The sequence below is a fragment of the Rhineura floridana genome, chromosome 17 (assembly GCF_030035675.1).
Source record: "Rhineura floridana isolate rRhiFlo1 chromosome 17, rRhiFlo1.hap2, whole genome shotgun sequence".
Lineage (NCBI taxonomy): Eukaryota > Metazoa > Chordata > Lepidosauria > Squamata > Rhineuridae > Rhineura > Rhineura floridana.
Genome location: NC_084496.1, coordinates 12782051 through 12807980, shown reverse-complemented (window position 1 = coordinate 12807980; position 25930 = coordinate 12782051). Strand labels below are relative to the sequence as shown.

Genomic DNA, 25930 nt, shown 5'->3' with positions numbered 1-25930 from the left:
AACTTTGTTGTAGCAAATTCCCCACTCACTGCTATCCATGATCTAGCAACTTCTGACCAGCATCACCAACAGGGCCGGCTCCAGGCATGCCAGGGCCCTTGGGCATCAGCTTGCCCTGGGCCCCAGCAGGTGTTTGCGTTCACACACGAGCCCCCCCACCTACCTGTCTCCTGTCTCTTACTATTGCCATTAACCAAGATGGCGGTCACAGTTTCCCTAAGGGGATGAAGCCTCCGCTGCCATCTTTGTTGATGGCACACATGCGTGCTGCGTGCAGGCATCTCTGCCATCAACTAAGATGGTGGCAGGGGCTTCAGTACTTTAGGAAAACCGCGGCTGCCATCTTTATTAAGGGCAATACTAAAAGGCAGGAGACAGGTAAGTAGGGGGGGCCAAGATCGCCACGGATCGCCATGGATTGCGGAAGGGCCGCTGAGGACCCCCATTGCCCTGTAACTCCAGGGGCCCTCGGGCCAGGGCCCTACCTGGCTGCCCTTTAGAACCGGCCCTGATCACCACTTTCTCAGGCTGTGGATACACTAGTCATTTCAAAAGCAGCCAGAATGTGTTTTGCTGGCTGCTTTTTGGAATGACACTGTCCTCTACTGGCCACACCTTCCTTCCCCACTGCTGCCTTCAGACCTCTCAAGACCACCCACAGCAAAGCGTTGGGCCAATCACTGTCTCTGCCCGAGCCTGCAGCAAAAAGTTTCCATTCGCCACACCTGGAAGACAAAAGGGTCTATCTACCAATCAGCTGCAAAACCTCTGTGAAGCTGATTTTTTTTTTAAGTGCACTGGAGCTGATCTAAAGAGGTTTTAAGAATAAAAAGGGGCAGAGTTGGACTAGCATTGTGTGCCCCCATTTTGAGAAAAGGGAGGTAGAGATGCACTGGAACTGGCACAAGAGTAAGTGTGTCTCTACCTTCAGTGGGATCTGACCTTTGACCTAAACACAACACTTTTTATTCTAGCACATGCTTCTCAAGATGAGCAAATCTGAACATGTCAGTTCCTCTCCATTTCTTATTTTTCCAATCTTAAGTTTATTTCTCCACACTGGTTTGCATTTTTTTTAAAATAAAAAGTCCTCATGAAAAATCAGCTTTTTAGTGCAAATTTCCCCTTATACACACATTTTTAGTTTTGGCTAACATGCCCATATTTTGCAAAGCATATTCCCTCATAGGATGCTCTTTTGCATGTGGTTTTCAGTAATATATACATTTATATGCACCGTTTACCCTAGCATATGCAATTTTGTACACATTCCTTGGCTGCAAAACTGCATTGTGAAATTTGGAGAAGTGTGAAGGCTGGCTGCTCTTCAGTTGACGTCTTGTTGCAGAAAGGACAAATTAGGTAGTTTCACCTTTAAATGCAAGCTCGAATTTTTGCCCCATTCCTAGCAGGGGCCTTGGAGCATGCTAAACATAACATGCTCTGGTTTTGGGAGTCTCTCCCAGCCCTACCTGGAGATGCTGGGCGTTGAACCCAAGACCTCTTGCCTGCCAAGGAGATGCTGTGGCACTGAGGTACAGCCCTTCCCCCAAATCTTTCATATGAAATCCTTCATAGATTTGCTGGAGTTGAGAATTCATATTTTCCAGCGTGACTTGGTTCTTTTGTAAACAAATGCTGCTAATTATCTGTCTTCTCTTCCTGTCGATCCAAGCATCAATTAGCTATATTTAGCCAACTGTGAATGCAACCTTGCAAGCCACGCAATAAAGATGGAGCAGTCAGCATCTTGTTCAGGAGAACCCACCCAGCATTTCTCAAATCACATTCAAGTATATTGATTGGGCGAGTTTTGATACCCTCTGCAGATGATAAATTCCCTGAATGCTGCAGGGTTAGAAATCAGTTTGCTTACTGTGGAGAGTAATATTGTCTACATCATATGAGTCAAAGCCCACTAAACCCCCCCCCCCAGTGCTGGGTACCTTAAGCCAACAATTCCAAACCATCCTTTTTATTATTAACTTTTTATCTGCAAAAATCAACAATGAAAGGAAAGAAAAAAAAACATGAAACAAAAAATTATAAAATAAAACAAAAATACTGAAGGTGCAAAAATTAAAAAAAAAATAGAGGAAAAATATGAATACTACTACTAAGAACATAAGAAGCGCCTGCTGGATCAGGCCGGTGGCCCATCTAGTCCAGCATCCTGTTCTCACAGTGGCCAACCAGGGGCCTGGGGGAAGCCCGCAAGCAGGACCCGAGCGCAAGAACACTCTCCCCTCCTGAGGCTTCCGGCAACTGGTTTTTAGAAGCATGCTGCCTCTGACTAGGGTGGCAGAGCACAGCCATCATGGCTAGTAGCCATTGATAGCCCTGTCCTCCATGAATTTGTCTAATCTTCTTTTAAAGCCGTCCAAGCTGGTGGCCATTACTGCGTCTTGTGGGAGCAAATGCCATAGTTTAACTATGCGCTGAGTAAAGAACATAAGAACATAAGAAGAGCCTGCTGGATCAGGCCGGTGGCCCGTCTAGTCCAGCATCCTGTTCTCACAGTGGCCTACCAGGTGCCTGGGGGAAGCCCGCAAGCAGGACCTGAGTGCAAGAACACTCTCCCCTCCTGAGGCTTCCGGCAACTGGTTTTCAGAAGCGTGCTGCCTCTGACTAGGGTGGCAGAGCACAGCCATCATGGCTAGTAGCCATTGATAGCCCTGTCCTCCATGAATTTGTCTAATCTTCTTTTAAAGCCATCCAAGCTGGTGGACATTACTGCATCTTGTGGGAGCAAATTCCATAGTTTAACTATGCGCTGAGTAAAGAAGTCCTTCCTTTTGTCTGTCCTGAATCTTCCAACATTCAGCTTCTTTGAATGTCCACGAGTTCTAGTATTATGAGAGAGGGAGAAGAACTTTTCTCTATCCACTTTCTCAATGCCATGCATAATTTTATACACTTCTATCATGTCTCCTCTGACCCGCCTTTTCTCTAAACTAAAAAGCCCCAAATGCTGCAACCTTTCCTCGTAAGGGAGTCGCTCCATCCCCTTGATCATTCTGGTTGCCCTCTTCTGAACCTTTTCCAACTCTATAATATCCTTTCTGAGATGAGGCGACCAGAACTGTACACAGTATTCCAAATGCGGCCGCACCATAGATTTATACAACAGCATTATAATATCGGCTGTTTTATTTTCAATACCTTTCCTAATTATTGCTAGCATGGAATTTGCCTTTTTCACAGCTGCCGCACACTGGGTCGACATTTTCATCGTGCTGTCCACTACAACCCCGAGGTCTCTCTCCTGGTCGGTCACCGCCAGTTCAGACCCCATGAGCGTATATGTGAAATTCAGATTTTTTGCTCCAATATGCATAATTTTACACTTGTTTATATTGAATTGCATTTGCCATTTTTCCGCCCATTCACTCAGTCTGGAGAGATCTTTTTGGAGCTCTTCGCAATCCCTTTTTGTTTTAACAACCCTGAACAATTTAGTGTCGTCAGCAAACTTGGCCACTTCACTGCTCACTCCTAATTCTAGGTCATTAATGAACAAGTTGAAAAGTACAGGTCCCAATACCGATCCTTGAGGGACTCCACTTTCTACAGCCCTCCATTGGGAGAACTGTCCGTTTATTCCTACTCTCTGCTTTCTGCTTCTTAACCAATTCCTTATCCACAAGAGGACCTCTCCTCTTATTCCATGACTGCTAAGCTTCCTCAGAAGCCTTTGGTGAGGTACCTTGTCAAACTTTTCTCTATCCACTTTCTCAATGCCATGCATAATTTTATATGCTTCTATCATGTCTCCTCTCACCCGCCTTTTCTCTAAACTAAAAAGCCCCAAATGCTGCAACCTTTCCTCGTAAGGGAGTTGCTCCATCCCCTTGATCATTCTGGTTGCCCTCTTCTGAACCTTTTCCAACTCTATAATATCCTTTTTGAGATGAGGCGACCAGAACTGTACACAGTATTCCAAATGCGGCCGCACCATAGATTTATACAACGGCATTATGATATCGGCTGTTTTATTTTCAATACTTTTCCTAATTATCGCTAGCATGGAATTTGCCTTTTTCACAGCTGCCGCACATTAGTTTACATTATTGACACCATAATCAGTACATGCATCTTGAATTAAGCATATAAATGAATATAAGCCATCCAGATGTCCAAACAGGTATCCACTTGAAACTGGCATCTATATGAAATCCGTTCCAGTGTAGCCAGGGCAGTGAGGTCCTCAGTCCATTGCATAATAGACAGTGAGCATTTATCCTTCTAGGCTCTAAGGGTAAGTCTCTTAGCAACCATAAGGATTTCCAAAGTCCACTTTTGTTATCCTGATGTTAACCCCCCTGCTCAAAAATGTGATTCCAAAGTGCATAAACATCTACAAATATAAAGGATTTCACCAGTGCAAAATGCATACCGACAACTTTAGACCAGAAATAATATATCACTGGACAAGCCTAACTCAATGAGGCATTCTCAGCATTACACCTCCAACATCTGCCTTTTCAAACTGATCTTGCTTTGTCACACGTCTAAACCCAGGAGTCACCAACCTTTTTGGACCAGAGGGCACATTTTAAATTTTGGGAGAGTGCTGCCAGTCACAAAATGGCTGCTGTGGGGGTGGGCGTAACAGAAAACCCGTCATTGCTGATTTCCCACCCAGCCCTGCTGGACAACCTCCTGTTCACCATGGGAAGTCAGCTATGTCCTGTTGGTCCTGATTGTGGTGCAATAATCCCATTTTCCCCAATGCCAATCCTAAACCAAAGTGTAGGTTGCCATCCTGTACCCAGGAGCAAGCCCCATTAAATACAAAGAGACTTACTACTGAAATAGACATGAATACGATTATAATGTAAATTAAACTATGCAATGAATTGTTAACGAGTGCCTGGACATCGGTGCCTGCACAGAAATTGCCTACACATTTTGTTCCATAACTTTCTTTCTAAAAAGGCTAGGAACTTACTTTTTGTCCTGAAATGAAAGCTCAGAGTCTGGGACACCTGCCTGGGGGCACCAATGAAGGCCTTCACAGGGCTGGTGACCCCTGCTCTAACCATTCTGCAGTGTTGTGTTACATGCTCTGAGAGAGCTATCGCCCACACCTGGTCCATCCACCCTTTCACTGTGAACTCCAAACTGGTTTTCCAAGGCTACACTCTCTCCACACATGCTGCAGCCGTTGTTCATTCGTTAAAGTCACATTCATTACTTGCATTTGTTCTCATTTCCATTTGCCCTTTTTTCTTCTGCTATCTGTCATTTTATTTTTTCAGAATGTCCTGGATGTCTTGTTCTGGAGTATTTGGGGGTGGTGGTGCTGTGGCTGCCAGCCCAAAACTGAACACAGTAACCACAACAAGGTTCATCTAATTATATGAGCAAATTCAGTCCAATTAATTAAACTATTATAACAATCAGTATATATTACAGATGTAAAGTTAAATCCAAGAAAAGGTTTTCCCAAGTCAGTTAAAATGTCAGAAATGTCTTGGGGGGGGGCAGCTTTCAAATTACATTTTTCGATTCAGTATCAAATCTTTTATTTTAATTTTGGCTTGATGAACTTGTGACTGCCCTCACTTAGATTTGGCTTCATGATATCATCACAGAGCCAAACATGATTGCCAGTGTAGTGCTGTGACATCACTACCACATGGGCTATGTGATCTCTTATTAGCTGTACCATGTAGTTTGCAAAAAGAGAATATGAAAATTTTCTGATTTGAAGACTGCCATCAATCCAATTTGACTTTATGGGGTCATCAAAAACCACACACACACACACACACAACACCAAATCCATCTATTCTCTCTCTCTCTCTCTCTCTCTCTCTCTCTCACATACACACACACCCCACACACACACCCTAAAAGCATATCTATTTACAGTTCAGTTGCACACCAAAGATAATTGGTGATCAATTTCTTACAGCGATGCCTAAGTAGCAGCAAACTGGTAAAAGACCATGCAGCACGTATCATTTTGAAAGGGATTTTAAGCAGCCAACTTTTAAAGCGACTAACCTAGAAATTATGACACTTGAGAGTATGTTTACCTTATAGATGGAGAGGTATTTTATCTCAGTCAAATAAAAAGAACAAGTGGGCTACAAATCTGGCACTGAAATAAATTCAATTTAGCCTCATGTAATTGCTTATTCGATTCCCAAATATGACATGCTGTTAGAATACAAATTGACATTCTGTCATTTCTGTTTCAATAAGCTTAACTTGAACAAGTTGCCCTCTAGGTATACCTTGAATGGAAAACTACTTGATCTTCATCCCAAGAAAATTAGCGTGTTAAATTTGTTTTGAAGAATTGTTATCCAAAGCATGACATCTTTTCAGGCAGTGGCGAGACTTAAAAAGAAAAGAAAAGGCAAGCACCCTTGCAAAGCCAGCACAAACACCCAGAAGGAAAATTACACATCATGCTAGCTTCTCCATATGGTGATTAAAATAATGTCATCTTTTTCTTTGTTGTAAGGATTTTTCTGTCTCATTTTTCTTCTCTCTAGTTTTGTTATAATAGCCCATTGATTTATTCTGCATCTGACTGTGTCCATATAGGTGTTTATATGAGTGTTACGTCAATGATATTGATAGTGGAACAATGCAAGATTGGTATTTTTTATCTTAAATTTGTTAATAATAATGATAATTTCCAGAACAGGGATTCCTAAACTGTGTTCTATGAAATTCAAATTGTAATGCAATAAAACATAACCTATAAAGAAATAAAAGAAGTAATGAACATACAATGAAAAATCATACAGAATCTATGGAATGACAACTGCTACAAAGGCAGAACAATCATTAAATGGTCCACCAAGACTCTCAACAATTTTCAAGTGTTCTGTGGGGGGGGGGAATTGGGAATTACTGGCCTAGAACAAGATTATGTCCCAAAACGAAGATACATAAACATTTTGTATTGGACTCAGTGCAGAGGTTAAGACAGCAAGCCTGGAAGTTGCACAGAATTCTATTCCAGTCATTTTATTGCCTGATGAAGAGTTCTGCTCAAATTAAAAGTTGTCTACCTTTGCCTAAAGCATTTCAGGATGTAGTCTAAATTTTATAGGGAGCTAGGGAATTTTTCTGGATCCCTGTGGTCCCATTGTATATTCATTATAGAAACCAGGAGACACTTTCAGTTCCCCTGTGTATGTGGCAGGGGAACAGAATCATGCATGCCATCTTCCTCTGCAGTGTCATCATGAAGCCAGTCTGAGCAAGCGTAATGGCTCCTGCTAGGAACAGAGGAAGCTGCTATGTACTGTCTAGCTCAGTATTATCTATACTGACATGCAGGGCTAAAATTAAATCTAAAAGGCCTGGAGAAAATAAAAAAGGTCTTTGCCTGATGCCCCAAAGACAACAAAGTAGGCGCCGGATGGACTTTTCTGCCACAACCAGGGTGCCACCACTGGGAAGGCCTTTTCCTTAGTAGCTACCTGCCTTGCTGCAGGTGAGAACATCAAAAGAGTCCCGCTGGAGCAGATAGAAAGCCTATCAAGTCCAGTACACCATTTCCCGCAATGGTCAGCCAGCTGTTTCTTGGGAGCAAAGGAGACTGATTTCGCCAATATCAGTGGGTCAGTGAATCCACTCTGGATTTTAGTCTGAACACTCAAGGAGCCGCCGAAGGCTCTGAACCTATATTTCAGCACTTTGGATAGCTCCTTCAAAATTTGGACTAAAACCCGGAGTGGATTAACTGCCACTGACATTGGAGCCTCCAGTCTCCACTACTTGGGAAGCCCACAAGGAGAACATGAGGGCAATAGCCCTCTCCAGCCGTTGGTTCCAAAATGTGACAGGGACATCCACTGAATGCCATCTATACTGAAGTCCTTAAAGTATGGATAGGCACATATAGAGACTGGTGCTCCTTCCAGAATCTTGGTCCTAAGCCAGGAACAATTTGTCCTGGGGGACAAACACAGCCCTAGCATCTTCTCTACCTGGCCATCAGCACTCTCCATGTGCCACACCCCCTTTTGAGCCCACCCCTCACCAGCCCTGCTTTGCACCTTCCTCGAGTGCTTTTGCCTAGCTGGAATTTGTCTTTAAATTCTGGTATTACTTCTTTCTTGCCTGGATGTAGGCCAGGAAGGATCATGACTGGGAAGACGCTCTCCTACTGTACAAGGGAGAAATACATTGGTATTGCTTGGCCCACTTTTGCCTGTGGCCCCTGGAAGGTTGCTTAGAGGAGAATGTGGCCCTCTGCAAAAACTTCCCCACCCCTGCTTTAGAGGATCCCCTGGATACATTCCTGAAAACTGCAGCAACCTCTTTAATTCTCAGGCTCTTCCTTTGAGATGGAGATTAAAGGTGCTATGAAAGGCTCCTGTGATTGCCCAAAAACAATTTCAAGCCCAGGGTCCCATCCTGCTGAGAACAGGCATAGTCATAACATAGGCTATTAAATGCATGGCTCATTTCCTTGAGAAAGCATTACTGTAACACAGAGCCGCCTTTCATTCCCACTTTTTCATTTGGGCCACACTGTTAAGTCCCCAAATTGCCCTCACCTTCTACAGCCAGCTCTTTAACAAGGATGCATCACTTTATCGTAATTGACCGGGAACTTCACCAGTGACCAGCCACTTTGATGGAGAACCACAATCCATAAACACAGAGCTCTGAATGCACTTTCGCTCTACTTGGTCAACTTTGAAATGACCTTTGCCCATGTACAGCTAAAAGGCATTATCTAGATACAGTGAAGTATTGGGGTTTTAAGACAGTTAGGAACCCAATCCTATAATTTGGTACTACAGCCTAGTAATCTCTCGTAAAGTGGCATTATCCGCTGCTATGACACAGACCCAATTCAATATGTTGCTTTTGCTCTTTAAAGCCTTTAGGATTTAGGACAGGGGTGGGGGGAACATTAGAAGTCCCCTGCACATAGTGAAAAGGCCCTAGCTGTGCAACAGTTAAATGACATGAAAAGAGTTATTGGCAATCCTTACAGGAAGTTATTAACTTTTATCTTAATACTTTTGGATTCCCTATAACAATGAGCAATGGCTGTCATTTATTTGGTGTTGGTTGTGTTAAAAATAATCATGCAGATTATGCAGCCAGGGATGCTTGAATAAGTTGATTTTGCAAAATTCTGTAATGTGTGGACCTCATCTGCACCTCCCAGTCTAAGGCCCAAATCAGAACTCAGCTGTCCACTGAATGCCACACCTCTCCAAAAAAAAAGCAGTGCTCAGCAGCTTAACTTATTAAAGTAGTTTAAAACTATATATTTGGACCGAAAAATACATTTGGAAATGGGCATTTTGTAGAGAAAATATGTTTAAAAATAATAATCTAAGTACATATTTGTGTAGACACTTTTTAAGAAGGGGGAAAATTAATACAAAAATTGAATGGAAAATACTTAGGCCCCATCTGCACTATACTGTTAAAGCTGCATCTTATCAGTAAAGAGCCCTGGCTTCCCCCAAAGAATCCTGGGAAGTTTTGTCTGCAAAGGGTGTTGGGAATTGTTCAGAGACCCCTATTCCCCTCCCAGAACTACAATCTGCAGAGTTCCCTGGGAAGAGATATTGGTAGTTAAACCATTCTGAAATGTTTCATCCATCCTTGCTGCAGATGCCTATCAGTCGCTGTATGGCCAGGAATTTTACCTGTCAGATGACTGGGTGGTTTTGCAGGCTTTTTGCTTTCCTCATAGCAAGGGTTCACTGTTCCCGTTTCATTTCTATTTTCCCATCACAACTTTTTGGCAAGAATTGGCATTGCAGTAAGGAAAGCGGGCACTGGCTCTCAGCTTCTCACCCACTGGGCATCCCCTTAAAGGTTTCAGGCTACAGTCTCATCACCCTTGGCCCTGACTCAGAGGACTAATTGGGTGGAGGTGGCCTCAGTTGGCCCAGGGGCCTACCAACACTGGTCTGCATCGAGACCATTGGTCCCTTCACTTGGGACCATCCTCCATGCTAGCTTCCAGCACGTGGACTGGCATAGTCAGGGCTGACACACGGCACAGCGGACAGGCTGTACAACAAATCAATCCTTGCCCTGTGCTCTAAGCTGCTGTGCCTTTGTTCATCCCAAATAAGTCCCTGTGGCTGTTATTCTTCCACTTTTCCTCACCAGCCTTCCAATACGCCTGGGTCTACAATAAAGCAATTTACTGAGATGAGCTACTCCAGGCTACTGCCCACACATGCCTTGCCACATTACCAACCAATGGCCTCCTCCCGGAGTGCAAAACAACATCCAAAAGCAAAGAAAAGAAGACACAAAAGAATTCTTCTAGCTGTTGGCTTGGAAACCAAGGCCATGTTACTAGAGTTCAATTTTGCATGTTAATGTGTGCAGCAAAACAGACTTATGGCCCCTAAACCACTGTCTGGAGCAGGTGTGAGAAACCTGTGGCCTTCCAGATGTTGCTGAACTACAACTCCCATCACCCCAGCAAGCATGGCCAATGGTCAGGGATGATGGAAGTTGTAGCTCACCAACTTCTGGAGGGCTAAACATTCCCCGTACCAGGTCTGGAGAATGGAATAGCTCTCATGAAGATAGTAACTGGCCATTGCTGCAACTAAAAGCTGTCACTGACTTTCTTATGTTGGCCAAGTAGAAGAGTCCTTGATTGACAGGGCAATCTTATACATGCCCACACAGAGGCAAGCCCATTGAATGCAATGGAATATTCCTAGGCAAGTGTGTATGGGACTGCAAACTTAGATGTCTTAGCTGTCTGCGATTAAAAGCTTTTAAAAAGAAAGGGTGACAGTTTCAGAAAAGCACATTTGAGAGTTACTCAGCTTAATTCAGAGCTCAGCAAGCAGGAAATTGCATGTGGAGATATTGAGAAAGGCAGGCCACAGATTTTTGGAAACAATTTCTTTTTATCTCTAGAACATGTTTACAAAGATCAGGAAGCTTCACGTTATTCCCCTGGGGTGCCTTGCAGAACAAACAGGGAAGAGATGAGGTAACTTAATGAAACTTTCTAAAAACTCAGATGCCTCACAGTAATTTGGGTTAGCCATCCATCATGAGTATTGAGGAGACATCTCTATTTGTCACAGTGCATATTTTGAAGGGCAGAAAATAAACATGAAGAGTATCCTGCTCTCAAAAGTGTTATCTAGCCAGCTACCAAGACTTAATTTAAGTGAGGGCTCAGCTCTGGGAACTAGTTTTACAAGGCCAGGATTCCACCGAGATATATGCAAAGTAAAAAATAAAGTGTCCCTAAGCATGTTGAACCACATCTGCCTTCTATGTGTGAGAGATGGAGGTTTGTTCCTTGTGAATTTCAATGTAAGGTGACCTGATCAGCACCTCCCAGACTTATGTGTGGGTGGGACATATTTAACATTCAGATTTCACACTTGCCTGAATTTTGTGATGCAGGCTTTGTTAAAAAAAAAAAGGTACCAAAATTATATTAAAAAAAATGAGGCTAGGACCTCCAGGGAACCTGCTCTTTAACTTCAGTCCCATTAATCATGGTATAGATATCTGGGAAGACTGTCTGTTTGGGGGTAATTTTGAAAGCACCCTTACAGTCAACAACCACCTCTTGGCAATTATTCCTTTTATAAGTCGCGATCAAGGAGTTGAGCCATGGTTTGCTAATGAGCTAAGCCCCAGGACCCATTTTCAGTACCAAGGTCCAGCCTTTGATTGTATCGAGATAATATTCCAAGTGCCTCTGAGGATATGTAGAGCGAGTTTCCATCAGCACTAAGACACCCAATGTTGCTGGCACTAGGGGTACAGATCTCCATGTCAGAAAGCAAGACTTCGAGGGTGTGTACATGTGCAGAATGCTAGCACCTTTCATCTTATAAACAAAATACAATCCCCTATGCCAAAATGGAGCCTATTTAAAAACAGAAAAAAGGTAGTTCTCTCCATTTCCCATTTCAGGTCACTGCTCTCCCTCAGACCAGGGCTTGGAGAGAAATTAGATTCAGCTTGCATTTAAAGCTGAACTTACTGAATGTTCAGAATACACGAAACAGCTTTCAAAAGCCTCACTTCTCCAATTTGGAATGCAGCTCCCCAACCAAGTATTGTGTGTGTGGGGGGGAAGCATACCAGGGTAAACTGTGCAGAAAACGCATCTATTCATGAACATAACATGCAAAAAAGCATTATATTAGGGGAAATTGCAAAAATGTGTATATTAGGCAAAACTGCATTAAAATGTGTACATTAGGAGAAATTCACACTAGAATGCGGATGAATTTTCACAAGGACTTTTAAAAAAAATATCACAGACTGATGTAGAAAACCAAGCTTAAGAGTGCAAATAGGAGAGAAAGCAAACCTGACTGATCCACCCATCCCTCCCTCAAACCTTATTGTTCTCCCTCCCCACGTCACCAGCTTTTGAAAACTGCAGGAGCCAGTTCTGCAAAATACATTTCAACTTATCACTGCGGGAGCTGGCTGCTCTTTTCCATGTTGCAGTTTTTAAGCTGAGCTTTATGCCATCATCACATGCTACTCAAATCTGTGATGAACAGCTGAACTCAGACGAGAAGAGTACAGTAAAAGCCTTGAATTCAGACAAGGATTCCCAAATGACATGTGAAGATGTTGAGGGATTCCAGCAGACAATGGGAAGAAATAACAACAATGATATATATTAACACAGAAGCAAGAACCACCCACTGCCCCTTGTCAGCACTCCTCGGGATAACACAGTACGCATGTTCAAGTGATTATTCTCAGTTATCATCAACTTGCAGTCTTTTCTAAGCAGCTGATGACTGGTGCCTTGGCTCCTCCGATACAGGTCTCCCAATTTGCCTGCTCCTCACTGCCATTCTGTTCACTGCAGCCCCCTCTCCTATAGGAAGCCCTGAACTATCCCTTCCCCACTGTCTATCATTCTGTCCTTAGGTGACTGTTGCAGAGCGATTCCTATCCCAGCATTCCAAGTTCCCAGCATTTCATTGACTTGGTACCAGCTGCACATGTCATAATCAAAGATACAGACTTGCATTGCAAAATTGCATCCAAAGCCAGCCTCTTCTCAGAGTCCTGATTTTTCATGGTGGATGACCCAGTCAGCCAAAATCCAGACAAAGGTATTTGATATTCCTCAAGCACTTTCCCATGCTAATCAGAGCCTATTATAATTTTTGTTGTTCATTCTTGGATATACTTGCAATACTGGTCTTATGGCACCTAAAGATATCATACATGTGTTTAGTGAAGACTAATAACTCCGATTTCAGTGGGGCAGTGAATCTGCTCCAGGTTTTAGTCTGAACTTTCAGGCCCCAAACAGGTTCAGCACCTTGAACAGCTCTTGGAAGCTTTGGACTAAACCCCACAGTAAATTTTCATGACTTCTTTGGGGAGGGGGGAAGTCACGTTTGATGTGGAAATGTGGCAAACTGAGTTTAAGACTGGAATACTACTAGGATACTGAGAAAATCCAGGTGACACATTTAGCCATCCCTATCGAGAGGTGGCCTCACTGGCTGTCTTTTCCCCCTACCCTGTGGTTCCAGCAAGTATGCAAGCAGTGGTGCTGCAGATTCAGTTGCTACAGATGAGGTTGTAGTCTGTTTTAGGGTATGGATTGTAATGAATTTTTGATATTGTTTGAATGGCCTTGCATTTTTTTTTTTAAGAGAAAGGCATCCTTTTTACTGTGCATTCATGATTATTTGGGCTCATCATATTATCGGAGCAGTTATATGTGATCCTGCTTTGAAAACTAATGCAGCCTGCAAGAGTCTTTTCGGGCAGATACACAGCTTCCTTCCAATCAGTGCTTGTCCCGTAACTTCATGCTGAAACTGTGTAATGTTTTAATACCAAAAACATTCCAGGGTTTGCATTTTGTTTTTGTACCACTTTTCTTGTGTGATTGCCCAAGAATGCCCCTCCAGACCTCAATGATGCAATGACACTGAGGAAACATTGCAGAACATTTCAGAAAATGGAAGGATGTGTGGATGGCCCAGTATAACTCCACCACTAATGCACTACTACTATTGCATCAATGACATGCTGCAGAATATTCCTGCAAAGGAAGAAGAAACACCCCCCAACCCATCCGTCGGATGGATCCTAACTAAATAAAAAGCATTGCAACAGTACTTTTGATGTGTCTTATAGTCCTTATCTGCTAGAAAGGCTTTTTAACCTCTCCAACGCATTTTTAAATCTTGTCAGATAGATGTCTTTGCCCTTTTTTGGGGTACCTATCCCAACAGTGTATGTTGAAAGCCTTTCCATGAGGTTTTGTGAACTTCAACAGTGGTGGCTGATGGCTCCATGTCAGTGGGGCAGTGGAATCCACGCCCGGTGTCAGTCTGAACTTTCAAGGAACTGTCCAAGGTGCTGAAACCCTGGAGCCACCAGCCGCCACTAAACTTGAAATACATCCTTTTGTGCTGGTTCTTAACCCATATATCATTCCAGCAACTGAATAGGAGCTCGCAGTGTTCCTGCTGTATATCTCATCTTCAGAAGGGTGAAGAAAACTGTCAACAAAATTAGTTAGATGGTGAGCAGTGAAATAAACTCCTGTTGCAAAAGGCTGGCACTGAACTATGTAGTGACTATGGATTTACTGGCATATGGGCTTCCTGCATGCACCATCTGTCAATGAACTGGTACACACATCCTTTTCTGCCAAGGAAAGGGTGGTAAATCAAATAAGACCCCCCCCCCAGTCTGTCCCTTCCACACAGCTGAATAGCACTAGAGGAACCATAGCTCAGTAAAAGAGGACCTGTTTTCCATGGAGAAGGTCCCGGGTTCAATCCCCAGCATCTTCAACTAAAGGGCCAAGGAGAAGGCAGTAGGGAACCTCCCCTCCAACACACTGGAAAGCCACTGCCAGTTAGAGTTGTCAACATTGTGTTAGACGGAGAAATGCCTGATCTGCTATAAGACAGCCACTTATATTCCAGAGCTTGGCTGTTACACACCCTACATTTAAAGCACATGGCTTCCCCCCAAAGAATCCTGGGAACTGTAGTTTAAGGGTGCAGGGAATGGTAGCTCTGTGAGGGGTAAACGACAGTCCCCAGGATTCTTTGCAGGGGGGAAGAAAATGCATGGTGTGTATGCAGCCCTCGTGGTCTCCATAAGAAAGCAGGGACTGGAGGATCTGTTGATTTGGTTCTCTCCGTTTCTCATTTTCCCAGCCTTAAATTCAGTTCTCCATATTTCTGCAGCAGTTTTTAAAAAAATCATGACATTTCTCCAGCATTTTAGTGCTAATTTCTCCTAATCAACACATTTTGTAGGCAGTTTTGATGAATGTACACATTTCTGCAAGCAATGTTTCATCATACGATGAATTTGTGTTTATTTTTTCACTTATATATTCATTTTTATGGGCACTTTCCCCTAAAACATACCCTTTTAAAAACATTGATTGGTTGGCAAACTGCATTGCAAAATTCAGATGAGTGCAGGTTTTGAAGGATGGCTGTGTTTCGGTTCTCATGTCTGTCTCATTGTCTGCCTTAGCAACATAGGGAGGCACCTTACACCAAGTCAGACCTTTGGTCTAGCCAGCTCAGTATTGTCTGGCTGCAGCTCTCCGGGATTTCAGACAGGATTCTCCTCCAGCCCTAGCGGGAGATGCTGGGAACTGAACTTGAGCCCAACAGAACCATCTTGATCCAAGGGGAGAGGAGAAGCAGCTGAGGAACTGTCACCATGCAGCTGCCACAGTGGCCCTTCCCTCCTTCCCCCAACTGTCCTCACAGGGGCATATGCAATTGAATCATCTTGACCAGAGGAGAGGAGAAGCAGTAACAGATTCTTCCTAAACAAGCTGTCTTTTCCATTTTATCATAACTTTAATAAAAAAATCTTTACTTATTGTTGTAAGAAGCTTATGTAACCCGCTATGTGAGGTCTACCTGAAAAGCGGTCTCTAAATACCTTAAACAAACACACAAACACTGATGCTCTGCCACTGAGCTACCTCTCATCAGCCCCAGCCAGCATGGCCGATGGTCAGGGATGGACAATATAGTCCATCTCTCTCTAGAGGGTCACTGGTTCCTTATCTCAGACTGAAATCTTTGCTAGAAATACAGTTTTGCTCTGCATTTTAATCCAGATTGGGGGTCAGCACTCCATGTCCTTAGGCAGCTGCCAGTGCTGAAGAACATAAGAGACTGCTGGATCAGGCCAGTGGCCATCCAGTCCAGTATCCTGTTCCAGTGGCCAACCGGATGCCCATGGGAAGCCCACAAGTAGGACCTGAGCTCAGGGGCACTCAACTCTTGTGTCCTGGTGGAGTCCACTGACGCAGACACATGCCTCCGGTTGGCTCTGAGCCACCATTTAAGATTCCCTACAATGCTAACAGAGATCCCATGGGATATCTCACTCTAGGACATTGTGGGAAATGTAAAACAGTGGCTTGTTGCTACTGCGGCTGCCATTACTAGACAAGCCTACAGCCATGACCATACAAGGTCCACAAAGGGTTTTTTGCTAAAGGTCTTTCAAATCTTCTTAGTTACAGGTTATGAATGTTGCAGATCAGACAAGCACGTTACTAAAGTTGTGACCCGTAGTTTAACCTACTTACTGGGCCCCTTGTTACAAGAGCATGAAAGAGGACTTGTAGATCAGGCCAAAGGCCCATCTAATCCAGTATCCCACTCCCACAGTGGCCAACCAGATACCCTAATGGGAAGCCCACAAGCAGAACCCAAGTGCAACAACTTTTGCCTCACTTATGAACTAGTATCCAGAGGCTTATTGCTTCCAGCAATGGAGGTAGAACCTAGCATTGTGGCTAATAGGCACTGATATAGCCTTATCCTCCATGACTTTGTCTAATTCTCTTTTAAAGCTGTCATACTGTGAGGGGGAGGGGGCAACTACACTGTGGATTGAATTCAAACCCTTGGGAGAGCTGAATTCCAAGATGGTGGTGGTGGATATGGACCAGAGAACCATCCAGGCTGAAGGAAGCATAGATGAGCAAATAATCATTTTCAAACATACCCCGAGAATCAGCCACCAAAGGACCAGGTACAAGGGGGCATTCACAAGGACCATTGTTGTGCAATGACTGACCAAGATGGCCACACCCATCAGAATAGCGTATTTCTTAAATCATGGCTGCATGCCAAAAGCCTAAAATGATCAGCTTAGCAAGAAAGGATAGAGAGATGGATCAAGCGAGAGGGAGAGCATTTCACCTTGTTAGGTTCTAATTTGTTTCCAGGCTCAGTTCAAAGTGCTGGTTGCCTCAGGACCTGCAACACCTCAAGGACTACCTCTCCCCACACGAACCAGCCCAGATACTGCATTAGTCATCTGAGGCCCTTCTTTATGCACCCCCTCTGAAGGAAGCATGGAAGGTGGCCACAAATGAACATGCATTTTCCAGCAGTGGCTCTCACTTGTAGAATGCTCTCCCCAGGGATGCATGCCTGGAGTGGTTTAACAATCAATCCTTCCCAGGGGACTCTGGGAACTGTACCTCTGTTAGGGAAAGAGGGGTCTCCGAACAGTTCTCAGCACCCTTGACAAATTACGGTTGCCAGGATTCTCTGGGGGAAGCCATGACTGTTTAAAGTGGCATCATAGTGCTTTAAATATGAGGTGCAGATGTGACCTATGTCCAATCCCCTTTCATTTATTTAACAAAATGTATATGCCACTTTAATGTAAAGACCTCTAAGCTGTTTACAAAAAACATTCAACTTATCAATAGTTAAAAGCAATTAATTAAAAACATATCTAGAATAATGACAACAGCTACTAACTAAAAAGATTAAAGCCATGCAAGGGCAGGCCCGTACCATAGTACATTGCTTCATTTTCTACACCTCTGTCATCTCTCTCCCTCTTTACTTGCCTCCCTACCCAAAACTAAAAAAAAACCCATGTCTACATTAAGAGGGTTTTTTTTTTATAACTGGCTGTTTCCATCAGGTAAATTTAGTGGAGGTGAACTGTAGTAATCTTTCTTTTCTTTTTTTTTAAAAAACCTCTTTTTTGTATTCAACTCATTCTGAAAACTCTTCATGATAGTTTCTCACAGAGCAGATTACAGCAGTTAGATTTCTTCATCATGCATGAAATTATTTTATTTTGACATTGTAACCGAGAAGGCAGTGACATGTAATGTTTTGTGGTGGAAATATTGAAGTTTGCGTTCTGACAAGGAAGAAGCATGATCCTGTTTCGAGCAAAACGATTTCCACTAAGTCCAGAAACGTACTTCTTTCCTTGCTCACTGACTGAAGAAGCCCACACTCTCGTTCAGAGAATTACTTAGCTGAAAGAGGTCACTTTTTTTTTTTTTACCAAATGATTTAGGGCTATGTGAAAAAATTCTTCCACATTTTACTTTCCCTCTCCAACCAGTCTCCATCAATTTACCAGCACTTGCCATACTTTTGGAGCCACCAGGCACATTCAGGATTTTTTTAAAAAGAGTGCTATTAGTGCCAGCCATAAAATAGTTGCTGTGGGTTGTGTGGCAGAACACAAAATAGCACCTGCGGCCGGGTGAGTGCATTGGATAACACAAAATGCCTGCCACACCTAAAAGAACAGAAAAAGAGAGACACAGAAAATGGTGTGGGCATACCACCCATCAATGGGGGCAAAAAAGACAGGTTATATCAGCCATTGCTGTGCTCACTCACAGGCAGAAGGTCTTCGCACCTCTCCTCCGTGCAGAATGGAAGGGAGGGAGGGTGATCCAATCCAATGAAGTATATTTAAGGGGGCATGCTCAAAGGAGGAGGCTGAGGGTTGGCAAACAGGCACTGAACAGGAAGAGCAAACCCTCTTCCATGAATTGTGGATTTTTGAGGGATATTTACAGAGATATTTTGCAGGCACCATAGGAGAGTGGCAGGCACATTAGTGTATGTGGGCACCAGGTTGGAGCCAGTCTCCCTGCTCCTCAGTGAAAACCCAAGGGAAGACATCATGAGGCAAACTCCTTCCATGCGATTTTTTGAGGTCAGGAAGTACAGGCAGCTGGGGAGGCTGCAGAAATGTTCAGCAGAAAGTAAAGCGCACACACACTGCCCTCGGCCACCTTATCACGAAAAGGGAAGCTCAGCCTGACACCTGCTGACATCATGTAAGAAATGCGAACGTTTTCCCTGAGAAGAGGCAGAAAACCCAAAGCCTCTTTCAGGGAGGACAATCACTTTCTGAGACATTCATGGGGCAGTTCAGCATAGCCTTAAAGCAATCAGCACGATCACAGGAACAGATTACACAGTCTGATTTTTGCATCCATCGAATTAGGGTTGGACATCTTGACTAAATAGCACTCCTGGAGTCAAGTACCCAAAAACCTCCCAGTAGAGCCAAGGAGAATTTGGAACAAAGCTTTCTTTCAGCACATGGAATTATTCTGCAAGCAAGTTTAAAAAATCTGGACAGAGGGAATAACCCAAATGCGTAACAGATGCTAAGGATTCAGGGCATGCACTACCAAACAAAATGCAGATAGTGACAGAAGAGAGATCTCATCCCAGAGTTATCCTCCCATGGCAGCTCTGTTTTATTTATTTCTGTCTTACATTTATATCCCACCTTTCCTCCAGGTGGCTCACATGCTTCTCCTCTCCCAATTTGTCATCACAATGACCCTAAGAGGAAGGTGACCAAGGTGGGGGAGGCATGTGCCTCCCCACTTCCCAGCTGACTGGCACTTGGATGCTCCAATCACAGAGCTGTTCCCAGGGCTGATCGGCTGGGAGGTATGCAATGGCACTGCTGAGATCTCATTGTGTCTTTCCTCCCTTCCCCCAGCTGCCTGTCGGTGGAGGCCAGCCCACGAAGGCAAAGGGGGACTCAGCCAGCCTCCACTTCCAACCAGTTTAGAGGGTGGCTTTGGACGACAGCTTCTTCCTTCTCCTTAGTCTCTGCGCGGACACGCACGCGGACACGCACGCGGACGCGGACGCGGACGCACACACGTGCGCGCACATGCGCATGCACACACACGCACACACACACACAACTGCGGAGTCTGGAGGATCTCATGTTGTTTTAGAAAGTGCGAATTTGACAAGTTTGACTTTAAATGCAAACTGACTTCCCCCATAGCTAACTGTTGGCCTCCCTGCCTTCTGCACCACCAGTCCAAATGGGCACCAGCCAAAACTGTTGCTGTGTGTGTGTGCACTGACAAGTCTATGTATGAATGTGCGGCCCACCCCTCATCATCACAGAATGCAGCCCTCAGGACACAAAAGATTACCCACCCTTGACATATGTAAATAATTAGTAGACTATCCTGTTAACATCACAGGAAAGGAGAGCATTTATTTATCCTCTGTGGCTCTTATGCAACCACAGGGCTCACAAAGGAGACAGGCCTATCTCCTTTGCTTGTGCAAGAAACAAGACCGCATGTAAACACTACAAGCCCCATGATCAGATAATTTTCCACCTTGGTTTAAGAGTCACAGCGGCAGAGAATCAGAGGTTTAAACCCCTTTACTTTATCATTGAGTTTTCTTTTTTTTTAAATGACAAGAACAACCACCACCAGGATTTTTTTCCTTCTTTCCCCCTCTTTTAAGCTCAAAGTACTTCAGGTAAATCTAAAAAGCAAATGCTCTTTAAGATCCTAGGTGACCTCTGAGGAGCAGATAAACCTAGGATGAAGGATTTCACATATTTAGCTAAGAGCCCTTAAGGGAGATGGGCCTATCCTATGTCTTCTGTTCCATGTTTAAGTACTTTTGGAGCTTTACAAGGGCATTCATTGACAGAGATTGTAAGGACACACAAAGCATTTCAACAGCGGAGGTGGTAAAATTGCCTCAGGGGTAGAAACGTGGGGGGGTTTCTCTTCATTTTGAAAGGAGGGGGAAACAGGACTTGATGTTACAATGCAGGATTGCAAGGGGGACACTTATCAAGGATGGGGGGAGAAGTTCAGTCTAGTTCACGTTTAAAGCCTAATCTATCCAATTTACATTTTCCAAAGCAACAGGAGAACCAAAACACAGCCATCCTTCCAAATTTGTGCTTTTCCAAATTTTGAGAAACAGTCTGCCAGCCAATGTTTACAAAAATGCACTCCGTGGCGCAGAGTGGTAAGCGGTGGTAACGCAGCCGAAGCTCTGCTCACGGCCGGAGTACGATTCCAACGGAAGGAGGAAGTCAAATCTCCGGTAAAAGGGGTCGAGGTCCACTCAGCCTTCCATCCATCCGTGGTCGGTAAAATGAGTACCCGGCATATGCTGGGGGGTAAAGAAAGGCCGGGGAAGGAGCTGGCAATCCCACCCCATATATAAGGTCTGCCTAGTAAACGTCGCAAGACGTCACCCTAAGAGTCGGAAACGACTCGCACTACAAGTGCAGGGACACCTTTACCTTTAGGGGAAGTTTGCATAAAAATAAATGTTCATGAAAACAACCTACAAAAATGCATTATGGTACGGGAAACCGCTTGCAAAAATGTGTACTTTAGTCAAAACTGCATACAAAACATGTTTCTTAGGAGAAATTCACACTAAAATGCTGAACAATTTTCATGAGGATTTTTTTAAAAAAACAAAACACAAATTGCTGCAGTACTGAATTTAAGACTGGGAAAGTGAGAAACTTAGAGAACCGGAATTGACCAATCCTTCCATCCTCACTACTTATACATTGCAAAAAAAGAAAAAGAAAAGAAAAATGAACTGGGCCACTAAAAAAGACACAGATCTACAAAAAAAAAGTGCACAGCTTAATTCATAGGTATAGAACCATAATTAGAAATACAAATCACCGTAATTTAAATAGAAATATAATACGCCACACCACAGTGGGGAAAGATAGTGCCCAGATGACCACGTGCCTGCTCAGTCTGCTGCCCAGATGCTAAGGGGCGAAGGGCAGCTTCAAGGCCCCAACTATCTACCTCCTTAGGGCTCTTTGATCTTAAAAGCAAACTTGCTTTCCAAACAGAGGACTCTTGCAAAGAGAGGACACTTGGCCACCCTAGCAACTGTGTGGAACATTTCCATTCTTCAAAAGAACAGCCCCCAGAAGATCAGGATTGGACCATGACGCACAGAGAGAGGGGTGTGGCCTGCAGAGAGCCAAAGGGCATGATGAAGAGCTTGTAGGGCCACATTCATAGGTATAGAACCATAATTAGAAATACAAATCACCGTAATTTAAATAGAAATATAATACGCCACACCACAGTGGGGAAAGATAGTGCCCAGATGACCACGTGCCTGCTCAGTCTGCTGCCCAGATGCTAAGGGGCGAAGGGCAGCTTCAAGGCCCCAACTATCTACCTCCTTAGGGCTCTTTGATCTTAAAAGCAAACTTGCTTTCCAAACAGAGGACTCTTGCAAAGAGAGGACACTTGGCCACCCTAGCAACTGTGTGGAACATTTCCATTCTTCAAAAGAACAGCCCCCAGAAGATCAGGATTGGACCATGACGCACAGAGAGAGGGGTGTGGCCTGCAGAGAGCCAAAGGGCATGATGAAGAGCTTGTAGGGCCACATTTTGCTCCCAGGCCTGAGTTTCCCTATCCCTGCCTCCCCATCCTTTCCAACCTCCTCCTAGATCCTCCTCTCTGCCCCTTTCTTGAACCTCCCTACAGCCATCTTCCTCCTTCCTCCTGCAGCACATCCACATTGCCTCCAGACTCCACCCTCTGGGCACTGCCTGATTACTGGGGTATTCAGCTCACTGGCGAGCCCTGCCTGCCTGACAGCTGACTGGCGGCATTCTGATCACCTGCCGGAAGAGCAGAGGGGATGGATGTGGCTGCAGCAGGTGCCACAAGCCACCGCATTCTGCCCCTCTTGGGGCTCCTAGGGTGGAAAGGGAAAAAAAACCCAGGCACAGGAAACATTGCACTGAATAATATGTTTTGTTACTCAGCCGGAAAGCCAGCTTGATTAATGCTTGGCAGCCTGCAGTGTTCTCATCGGAAAATCCTTTAATGCGATGCAGATGTTTGTATGCATACAATATCTGCTTGTATACAGATATGCAACATCCCTTCTGGGCAAGGGGGGGGATTAGAGGGTAACTGCTAAACTCAGTCTAATCCAAGGCTCTTCAAGGCAATTAAAGGGCAACCTTGACTTAATGCAAGATAACATCGCAGAAAAAGAGCCCTGTTGGGTCAGGCCAAAGGTCCAGCACATCCATCATCCCGTTTCCTACCCTGACCGAATAGATATCTCTGGGGTAAGGATGTAAGGCGGCAGCAATTTCTATTCTGACTGATATTCGTCGCAATCAGAGCTGCTTCTGTTCTGCTGCAGTTCGCTTTTTTGCTAAATACGACATTTGTCTTACTGTCTAACTACATAAGTTATGTAACGTGCACAGCTATTTATGTAACTTATACAACTTACATTCATTTCAATGTAAAGGAAACATCCAAACATTGTAAACAAAAAGGAATTAATTAAGTATCATTTGCAAGCTTCAACAGCACGAACAAATACCAATTGTATTCACTTGACTGATTTCTGTTCCTAACCACAGAGGAACATGTGGACAGCAGCAGTTTCCACCTCCTGTTCTGGCATTCTTCGTACCTGAAGGTCATGAAGGCAATAGCCCCTTTGTTTGGTTTGTTTCCCATCAACAAGTATGCCAAGGACCCAAGATGCACTTCCCGTAAACCTGGAGCTTCTATTTAGCCACCATGACCAACAAGACCATAGCAAGCAGCCTCATGGATCAGGCCCAAAGTCCATTTAATCTTGTCCAACCCGTTACTCAATACAGGATAGCGACAGGTGAAGCATTTTTTCTACCTTTTTCTGTCCATCTCCCACACAGGGTCTTGGTTAGCTTTAAAACTGTGGCTGGGGGAGGGGAGGGGGGAGAGCCTACACAAGTCCAATTGACCAAAAAAAGCCCCAAAAGATGCAGTACAAATGGAAACATCTCTAGCAAAGGGCACATCCATCCTAGCAAAGGGCACATACATTTAAAGTACATGACTTTCACAGAATTCCAAGAATGGTGGATTTCCCCCTCACAGAACTACAACTTCCCAACACCCTTAACAAACTACAGTTCCCATCATTCTGTGGAGGACACCACATGCTTTAAATATGCATTGGGTGTGCTTTGAATGTATGGTGTGGATGTAACAAAAGTTTGAGGAAAACACACAATACCTATCAAAATGACAGCATCACTCATCAAATGTTTCACTTGTTCCAAACAAGCCATTTCTTGCCCTTTTCACCCCAAATTTGGTATAGACCATTCCCAAACCCTTCCCTTCTAGAATGCATGCCAAGCTTCAACTTAACATCTTGAACCATTTCCTAATATTTTGAAAATACTGCCCCCCACCATTTCTCATAATGGCAGGACGTGATTCATCCACACTACCCTTAACAGGGGTTGCAACTATGGTCCTATAATAAGTAAAGTAAGCATGCAAAATAATCATTTGGGATATCATCCAGGTAAAGAGAAGCTTAAGGCTGCCATCCTCTATCCATTTACCTGAGAGTCAGTCCAATTAAACTCAATGGACTTTACTTCTGAGTAGCAATGCACATTTAAATCACAATGATTAGATGGGTGAATCACAAAACTATATCTCTTCTATTGAAACAAACAGGATTTAATGGTCTTTAAATTTGGCTAAATCTTACCTTTAGAATATACGAATTAAGTGCTTTTGAGCAAATGTCTTCCATCACCATGGAGAAACCAAAACTAGAATTAATCCACAAAAACTGGGATCAAGGATAAAGGTTTTCAGGGAAGAAAAAAAAGGGGGGGTTCAAAGCTAACTGGAGAGTTGGCATTTCCCCCCTCTCATTTGAAAAGTAAAGCTGCACATGATGCAACTCAGCAAAATGTAATTATATAGGGTGTGCCTAAGAAAACAGATTGGTCTGGAATCTGTAACTTTTTTTTCTTTTTAGCAAATTGGAGGATTAATCATGTGGGATTTGTACTGGGAGGAGTTAGTGGTTTCACCAAATACACTGAGCTTTACATGTACTCAGAAAAGCATAGCTCCATCATTTCCAAGGGTGGAATTATACATTAGGAGACAAAACTAAAGCTACCATTTGCCTCTCATCAAGCTAAAGCGCAGGCTAGAAATGAGCATTTTTTCAGGAGAGAGTGTGAGCCTAGATGGGACAGGTACTTAGCTCTTTCCAACTATTGTGCTCCAGGGAGTGCCCTCAGGGGCCAGGATAACAGTCCAAGGAGAATAAAGCCTTTTATTAGAACACTTACCCAAGAGAGCAGAGTTCAAGATGCACCACACTCTCAACAAGCCAAGGTCAAGCACAGAGAATCAGTCCAGGTCCAAAATACAATCCAGAAACAAGGCCAAGAACAGTCCAAAATCAATTCCACAGGAAGTTCAGCAAAGAAGACCACCTAGCATCAGGAACCAAGAACCCAAAGACCTCTGTTGCATCTTCCAGCAATTTCAAGGCTTGAGAGGGAGGCCTGATGTACACTGGCCTCCTAAACCACACCCTAACCACAGCTGCCAGCAGTGAGAGTATTAGGGATTGCTTACTTATGAGTAGACCTCCTTACATGCCAGTGGTGGGTGGGGCCAGAGGAAAAAGTGGGATGAGCAAAGGATGTAAATTGTACCTTTATACAGTAGGCTAGTTTCTACACACACACACACACCATCTCTCTCTCCTCCATCCAGACAAGTGAGAGGCACGGTCAGAGTTCAAGGACACATTTCAGTCAGGCAAAAACACTTGAGGTGCAAGCAGGGCCTGGGGAGAGGCCCAAGGGCCAGATGCAGGGGCCTGGAGGGCCACATTCATGCAGTTCCCCACCCCCAGAGGACATCTTCAAAGTAGGGTTGCCAGGTTCCTGGCCTGAGACTGATCCTGTATCTTTAGGAGAAGAGAAAGTCAGCCAAGTGCAGGTGTTCTTGCAACCCTGTAATGGGAAAAGCCGCAAGGTGGACTTCTCCCTTTCCTCCTCCACAACTTTT

The 25930-nt window shown here is 44.1% G+C and overlaps 1 protein-coding gene across 1 annotated transcript in view; it reads right to left on the bottom strand.

Moving 5' to 3' along the window:
* XYLT1 (xylosyltransferase 1) overlaps positions 1-25419 on the bottom strand; it is a 305563-nt gene extending 280144 nt beyond the window's left edge. Inside the window, exon 1 of the mRNA XM_061599478.1 lies at positions 25201-25419. The gene's annotated coding sequence lies outside the window, so the exon portion shown is untranslated. The remainder of the gene's footprint in view (positions 1-25200) is intronic.
* Between the last annotated feature and the right edge of the window lie 511 nt (positions 25420-25930).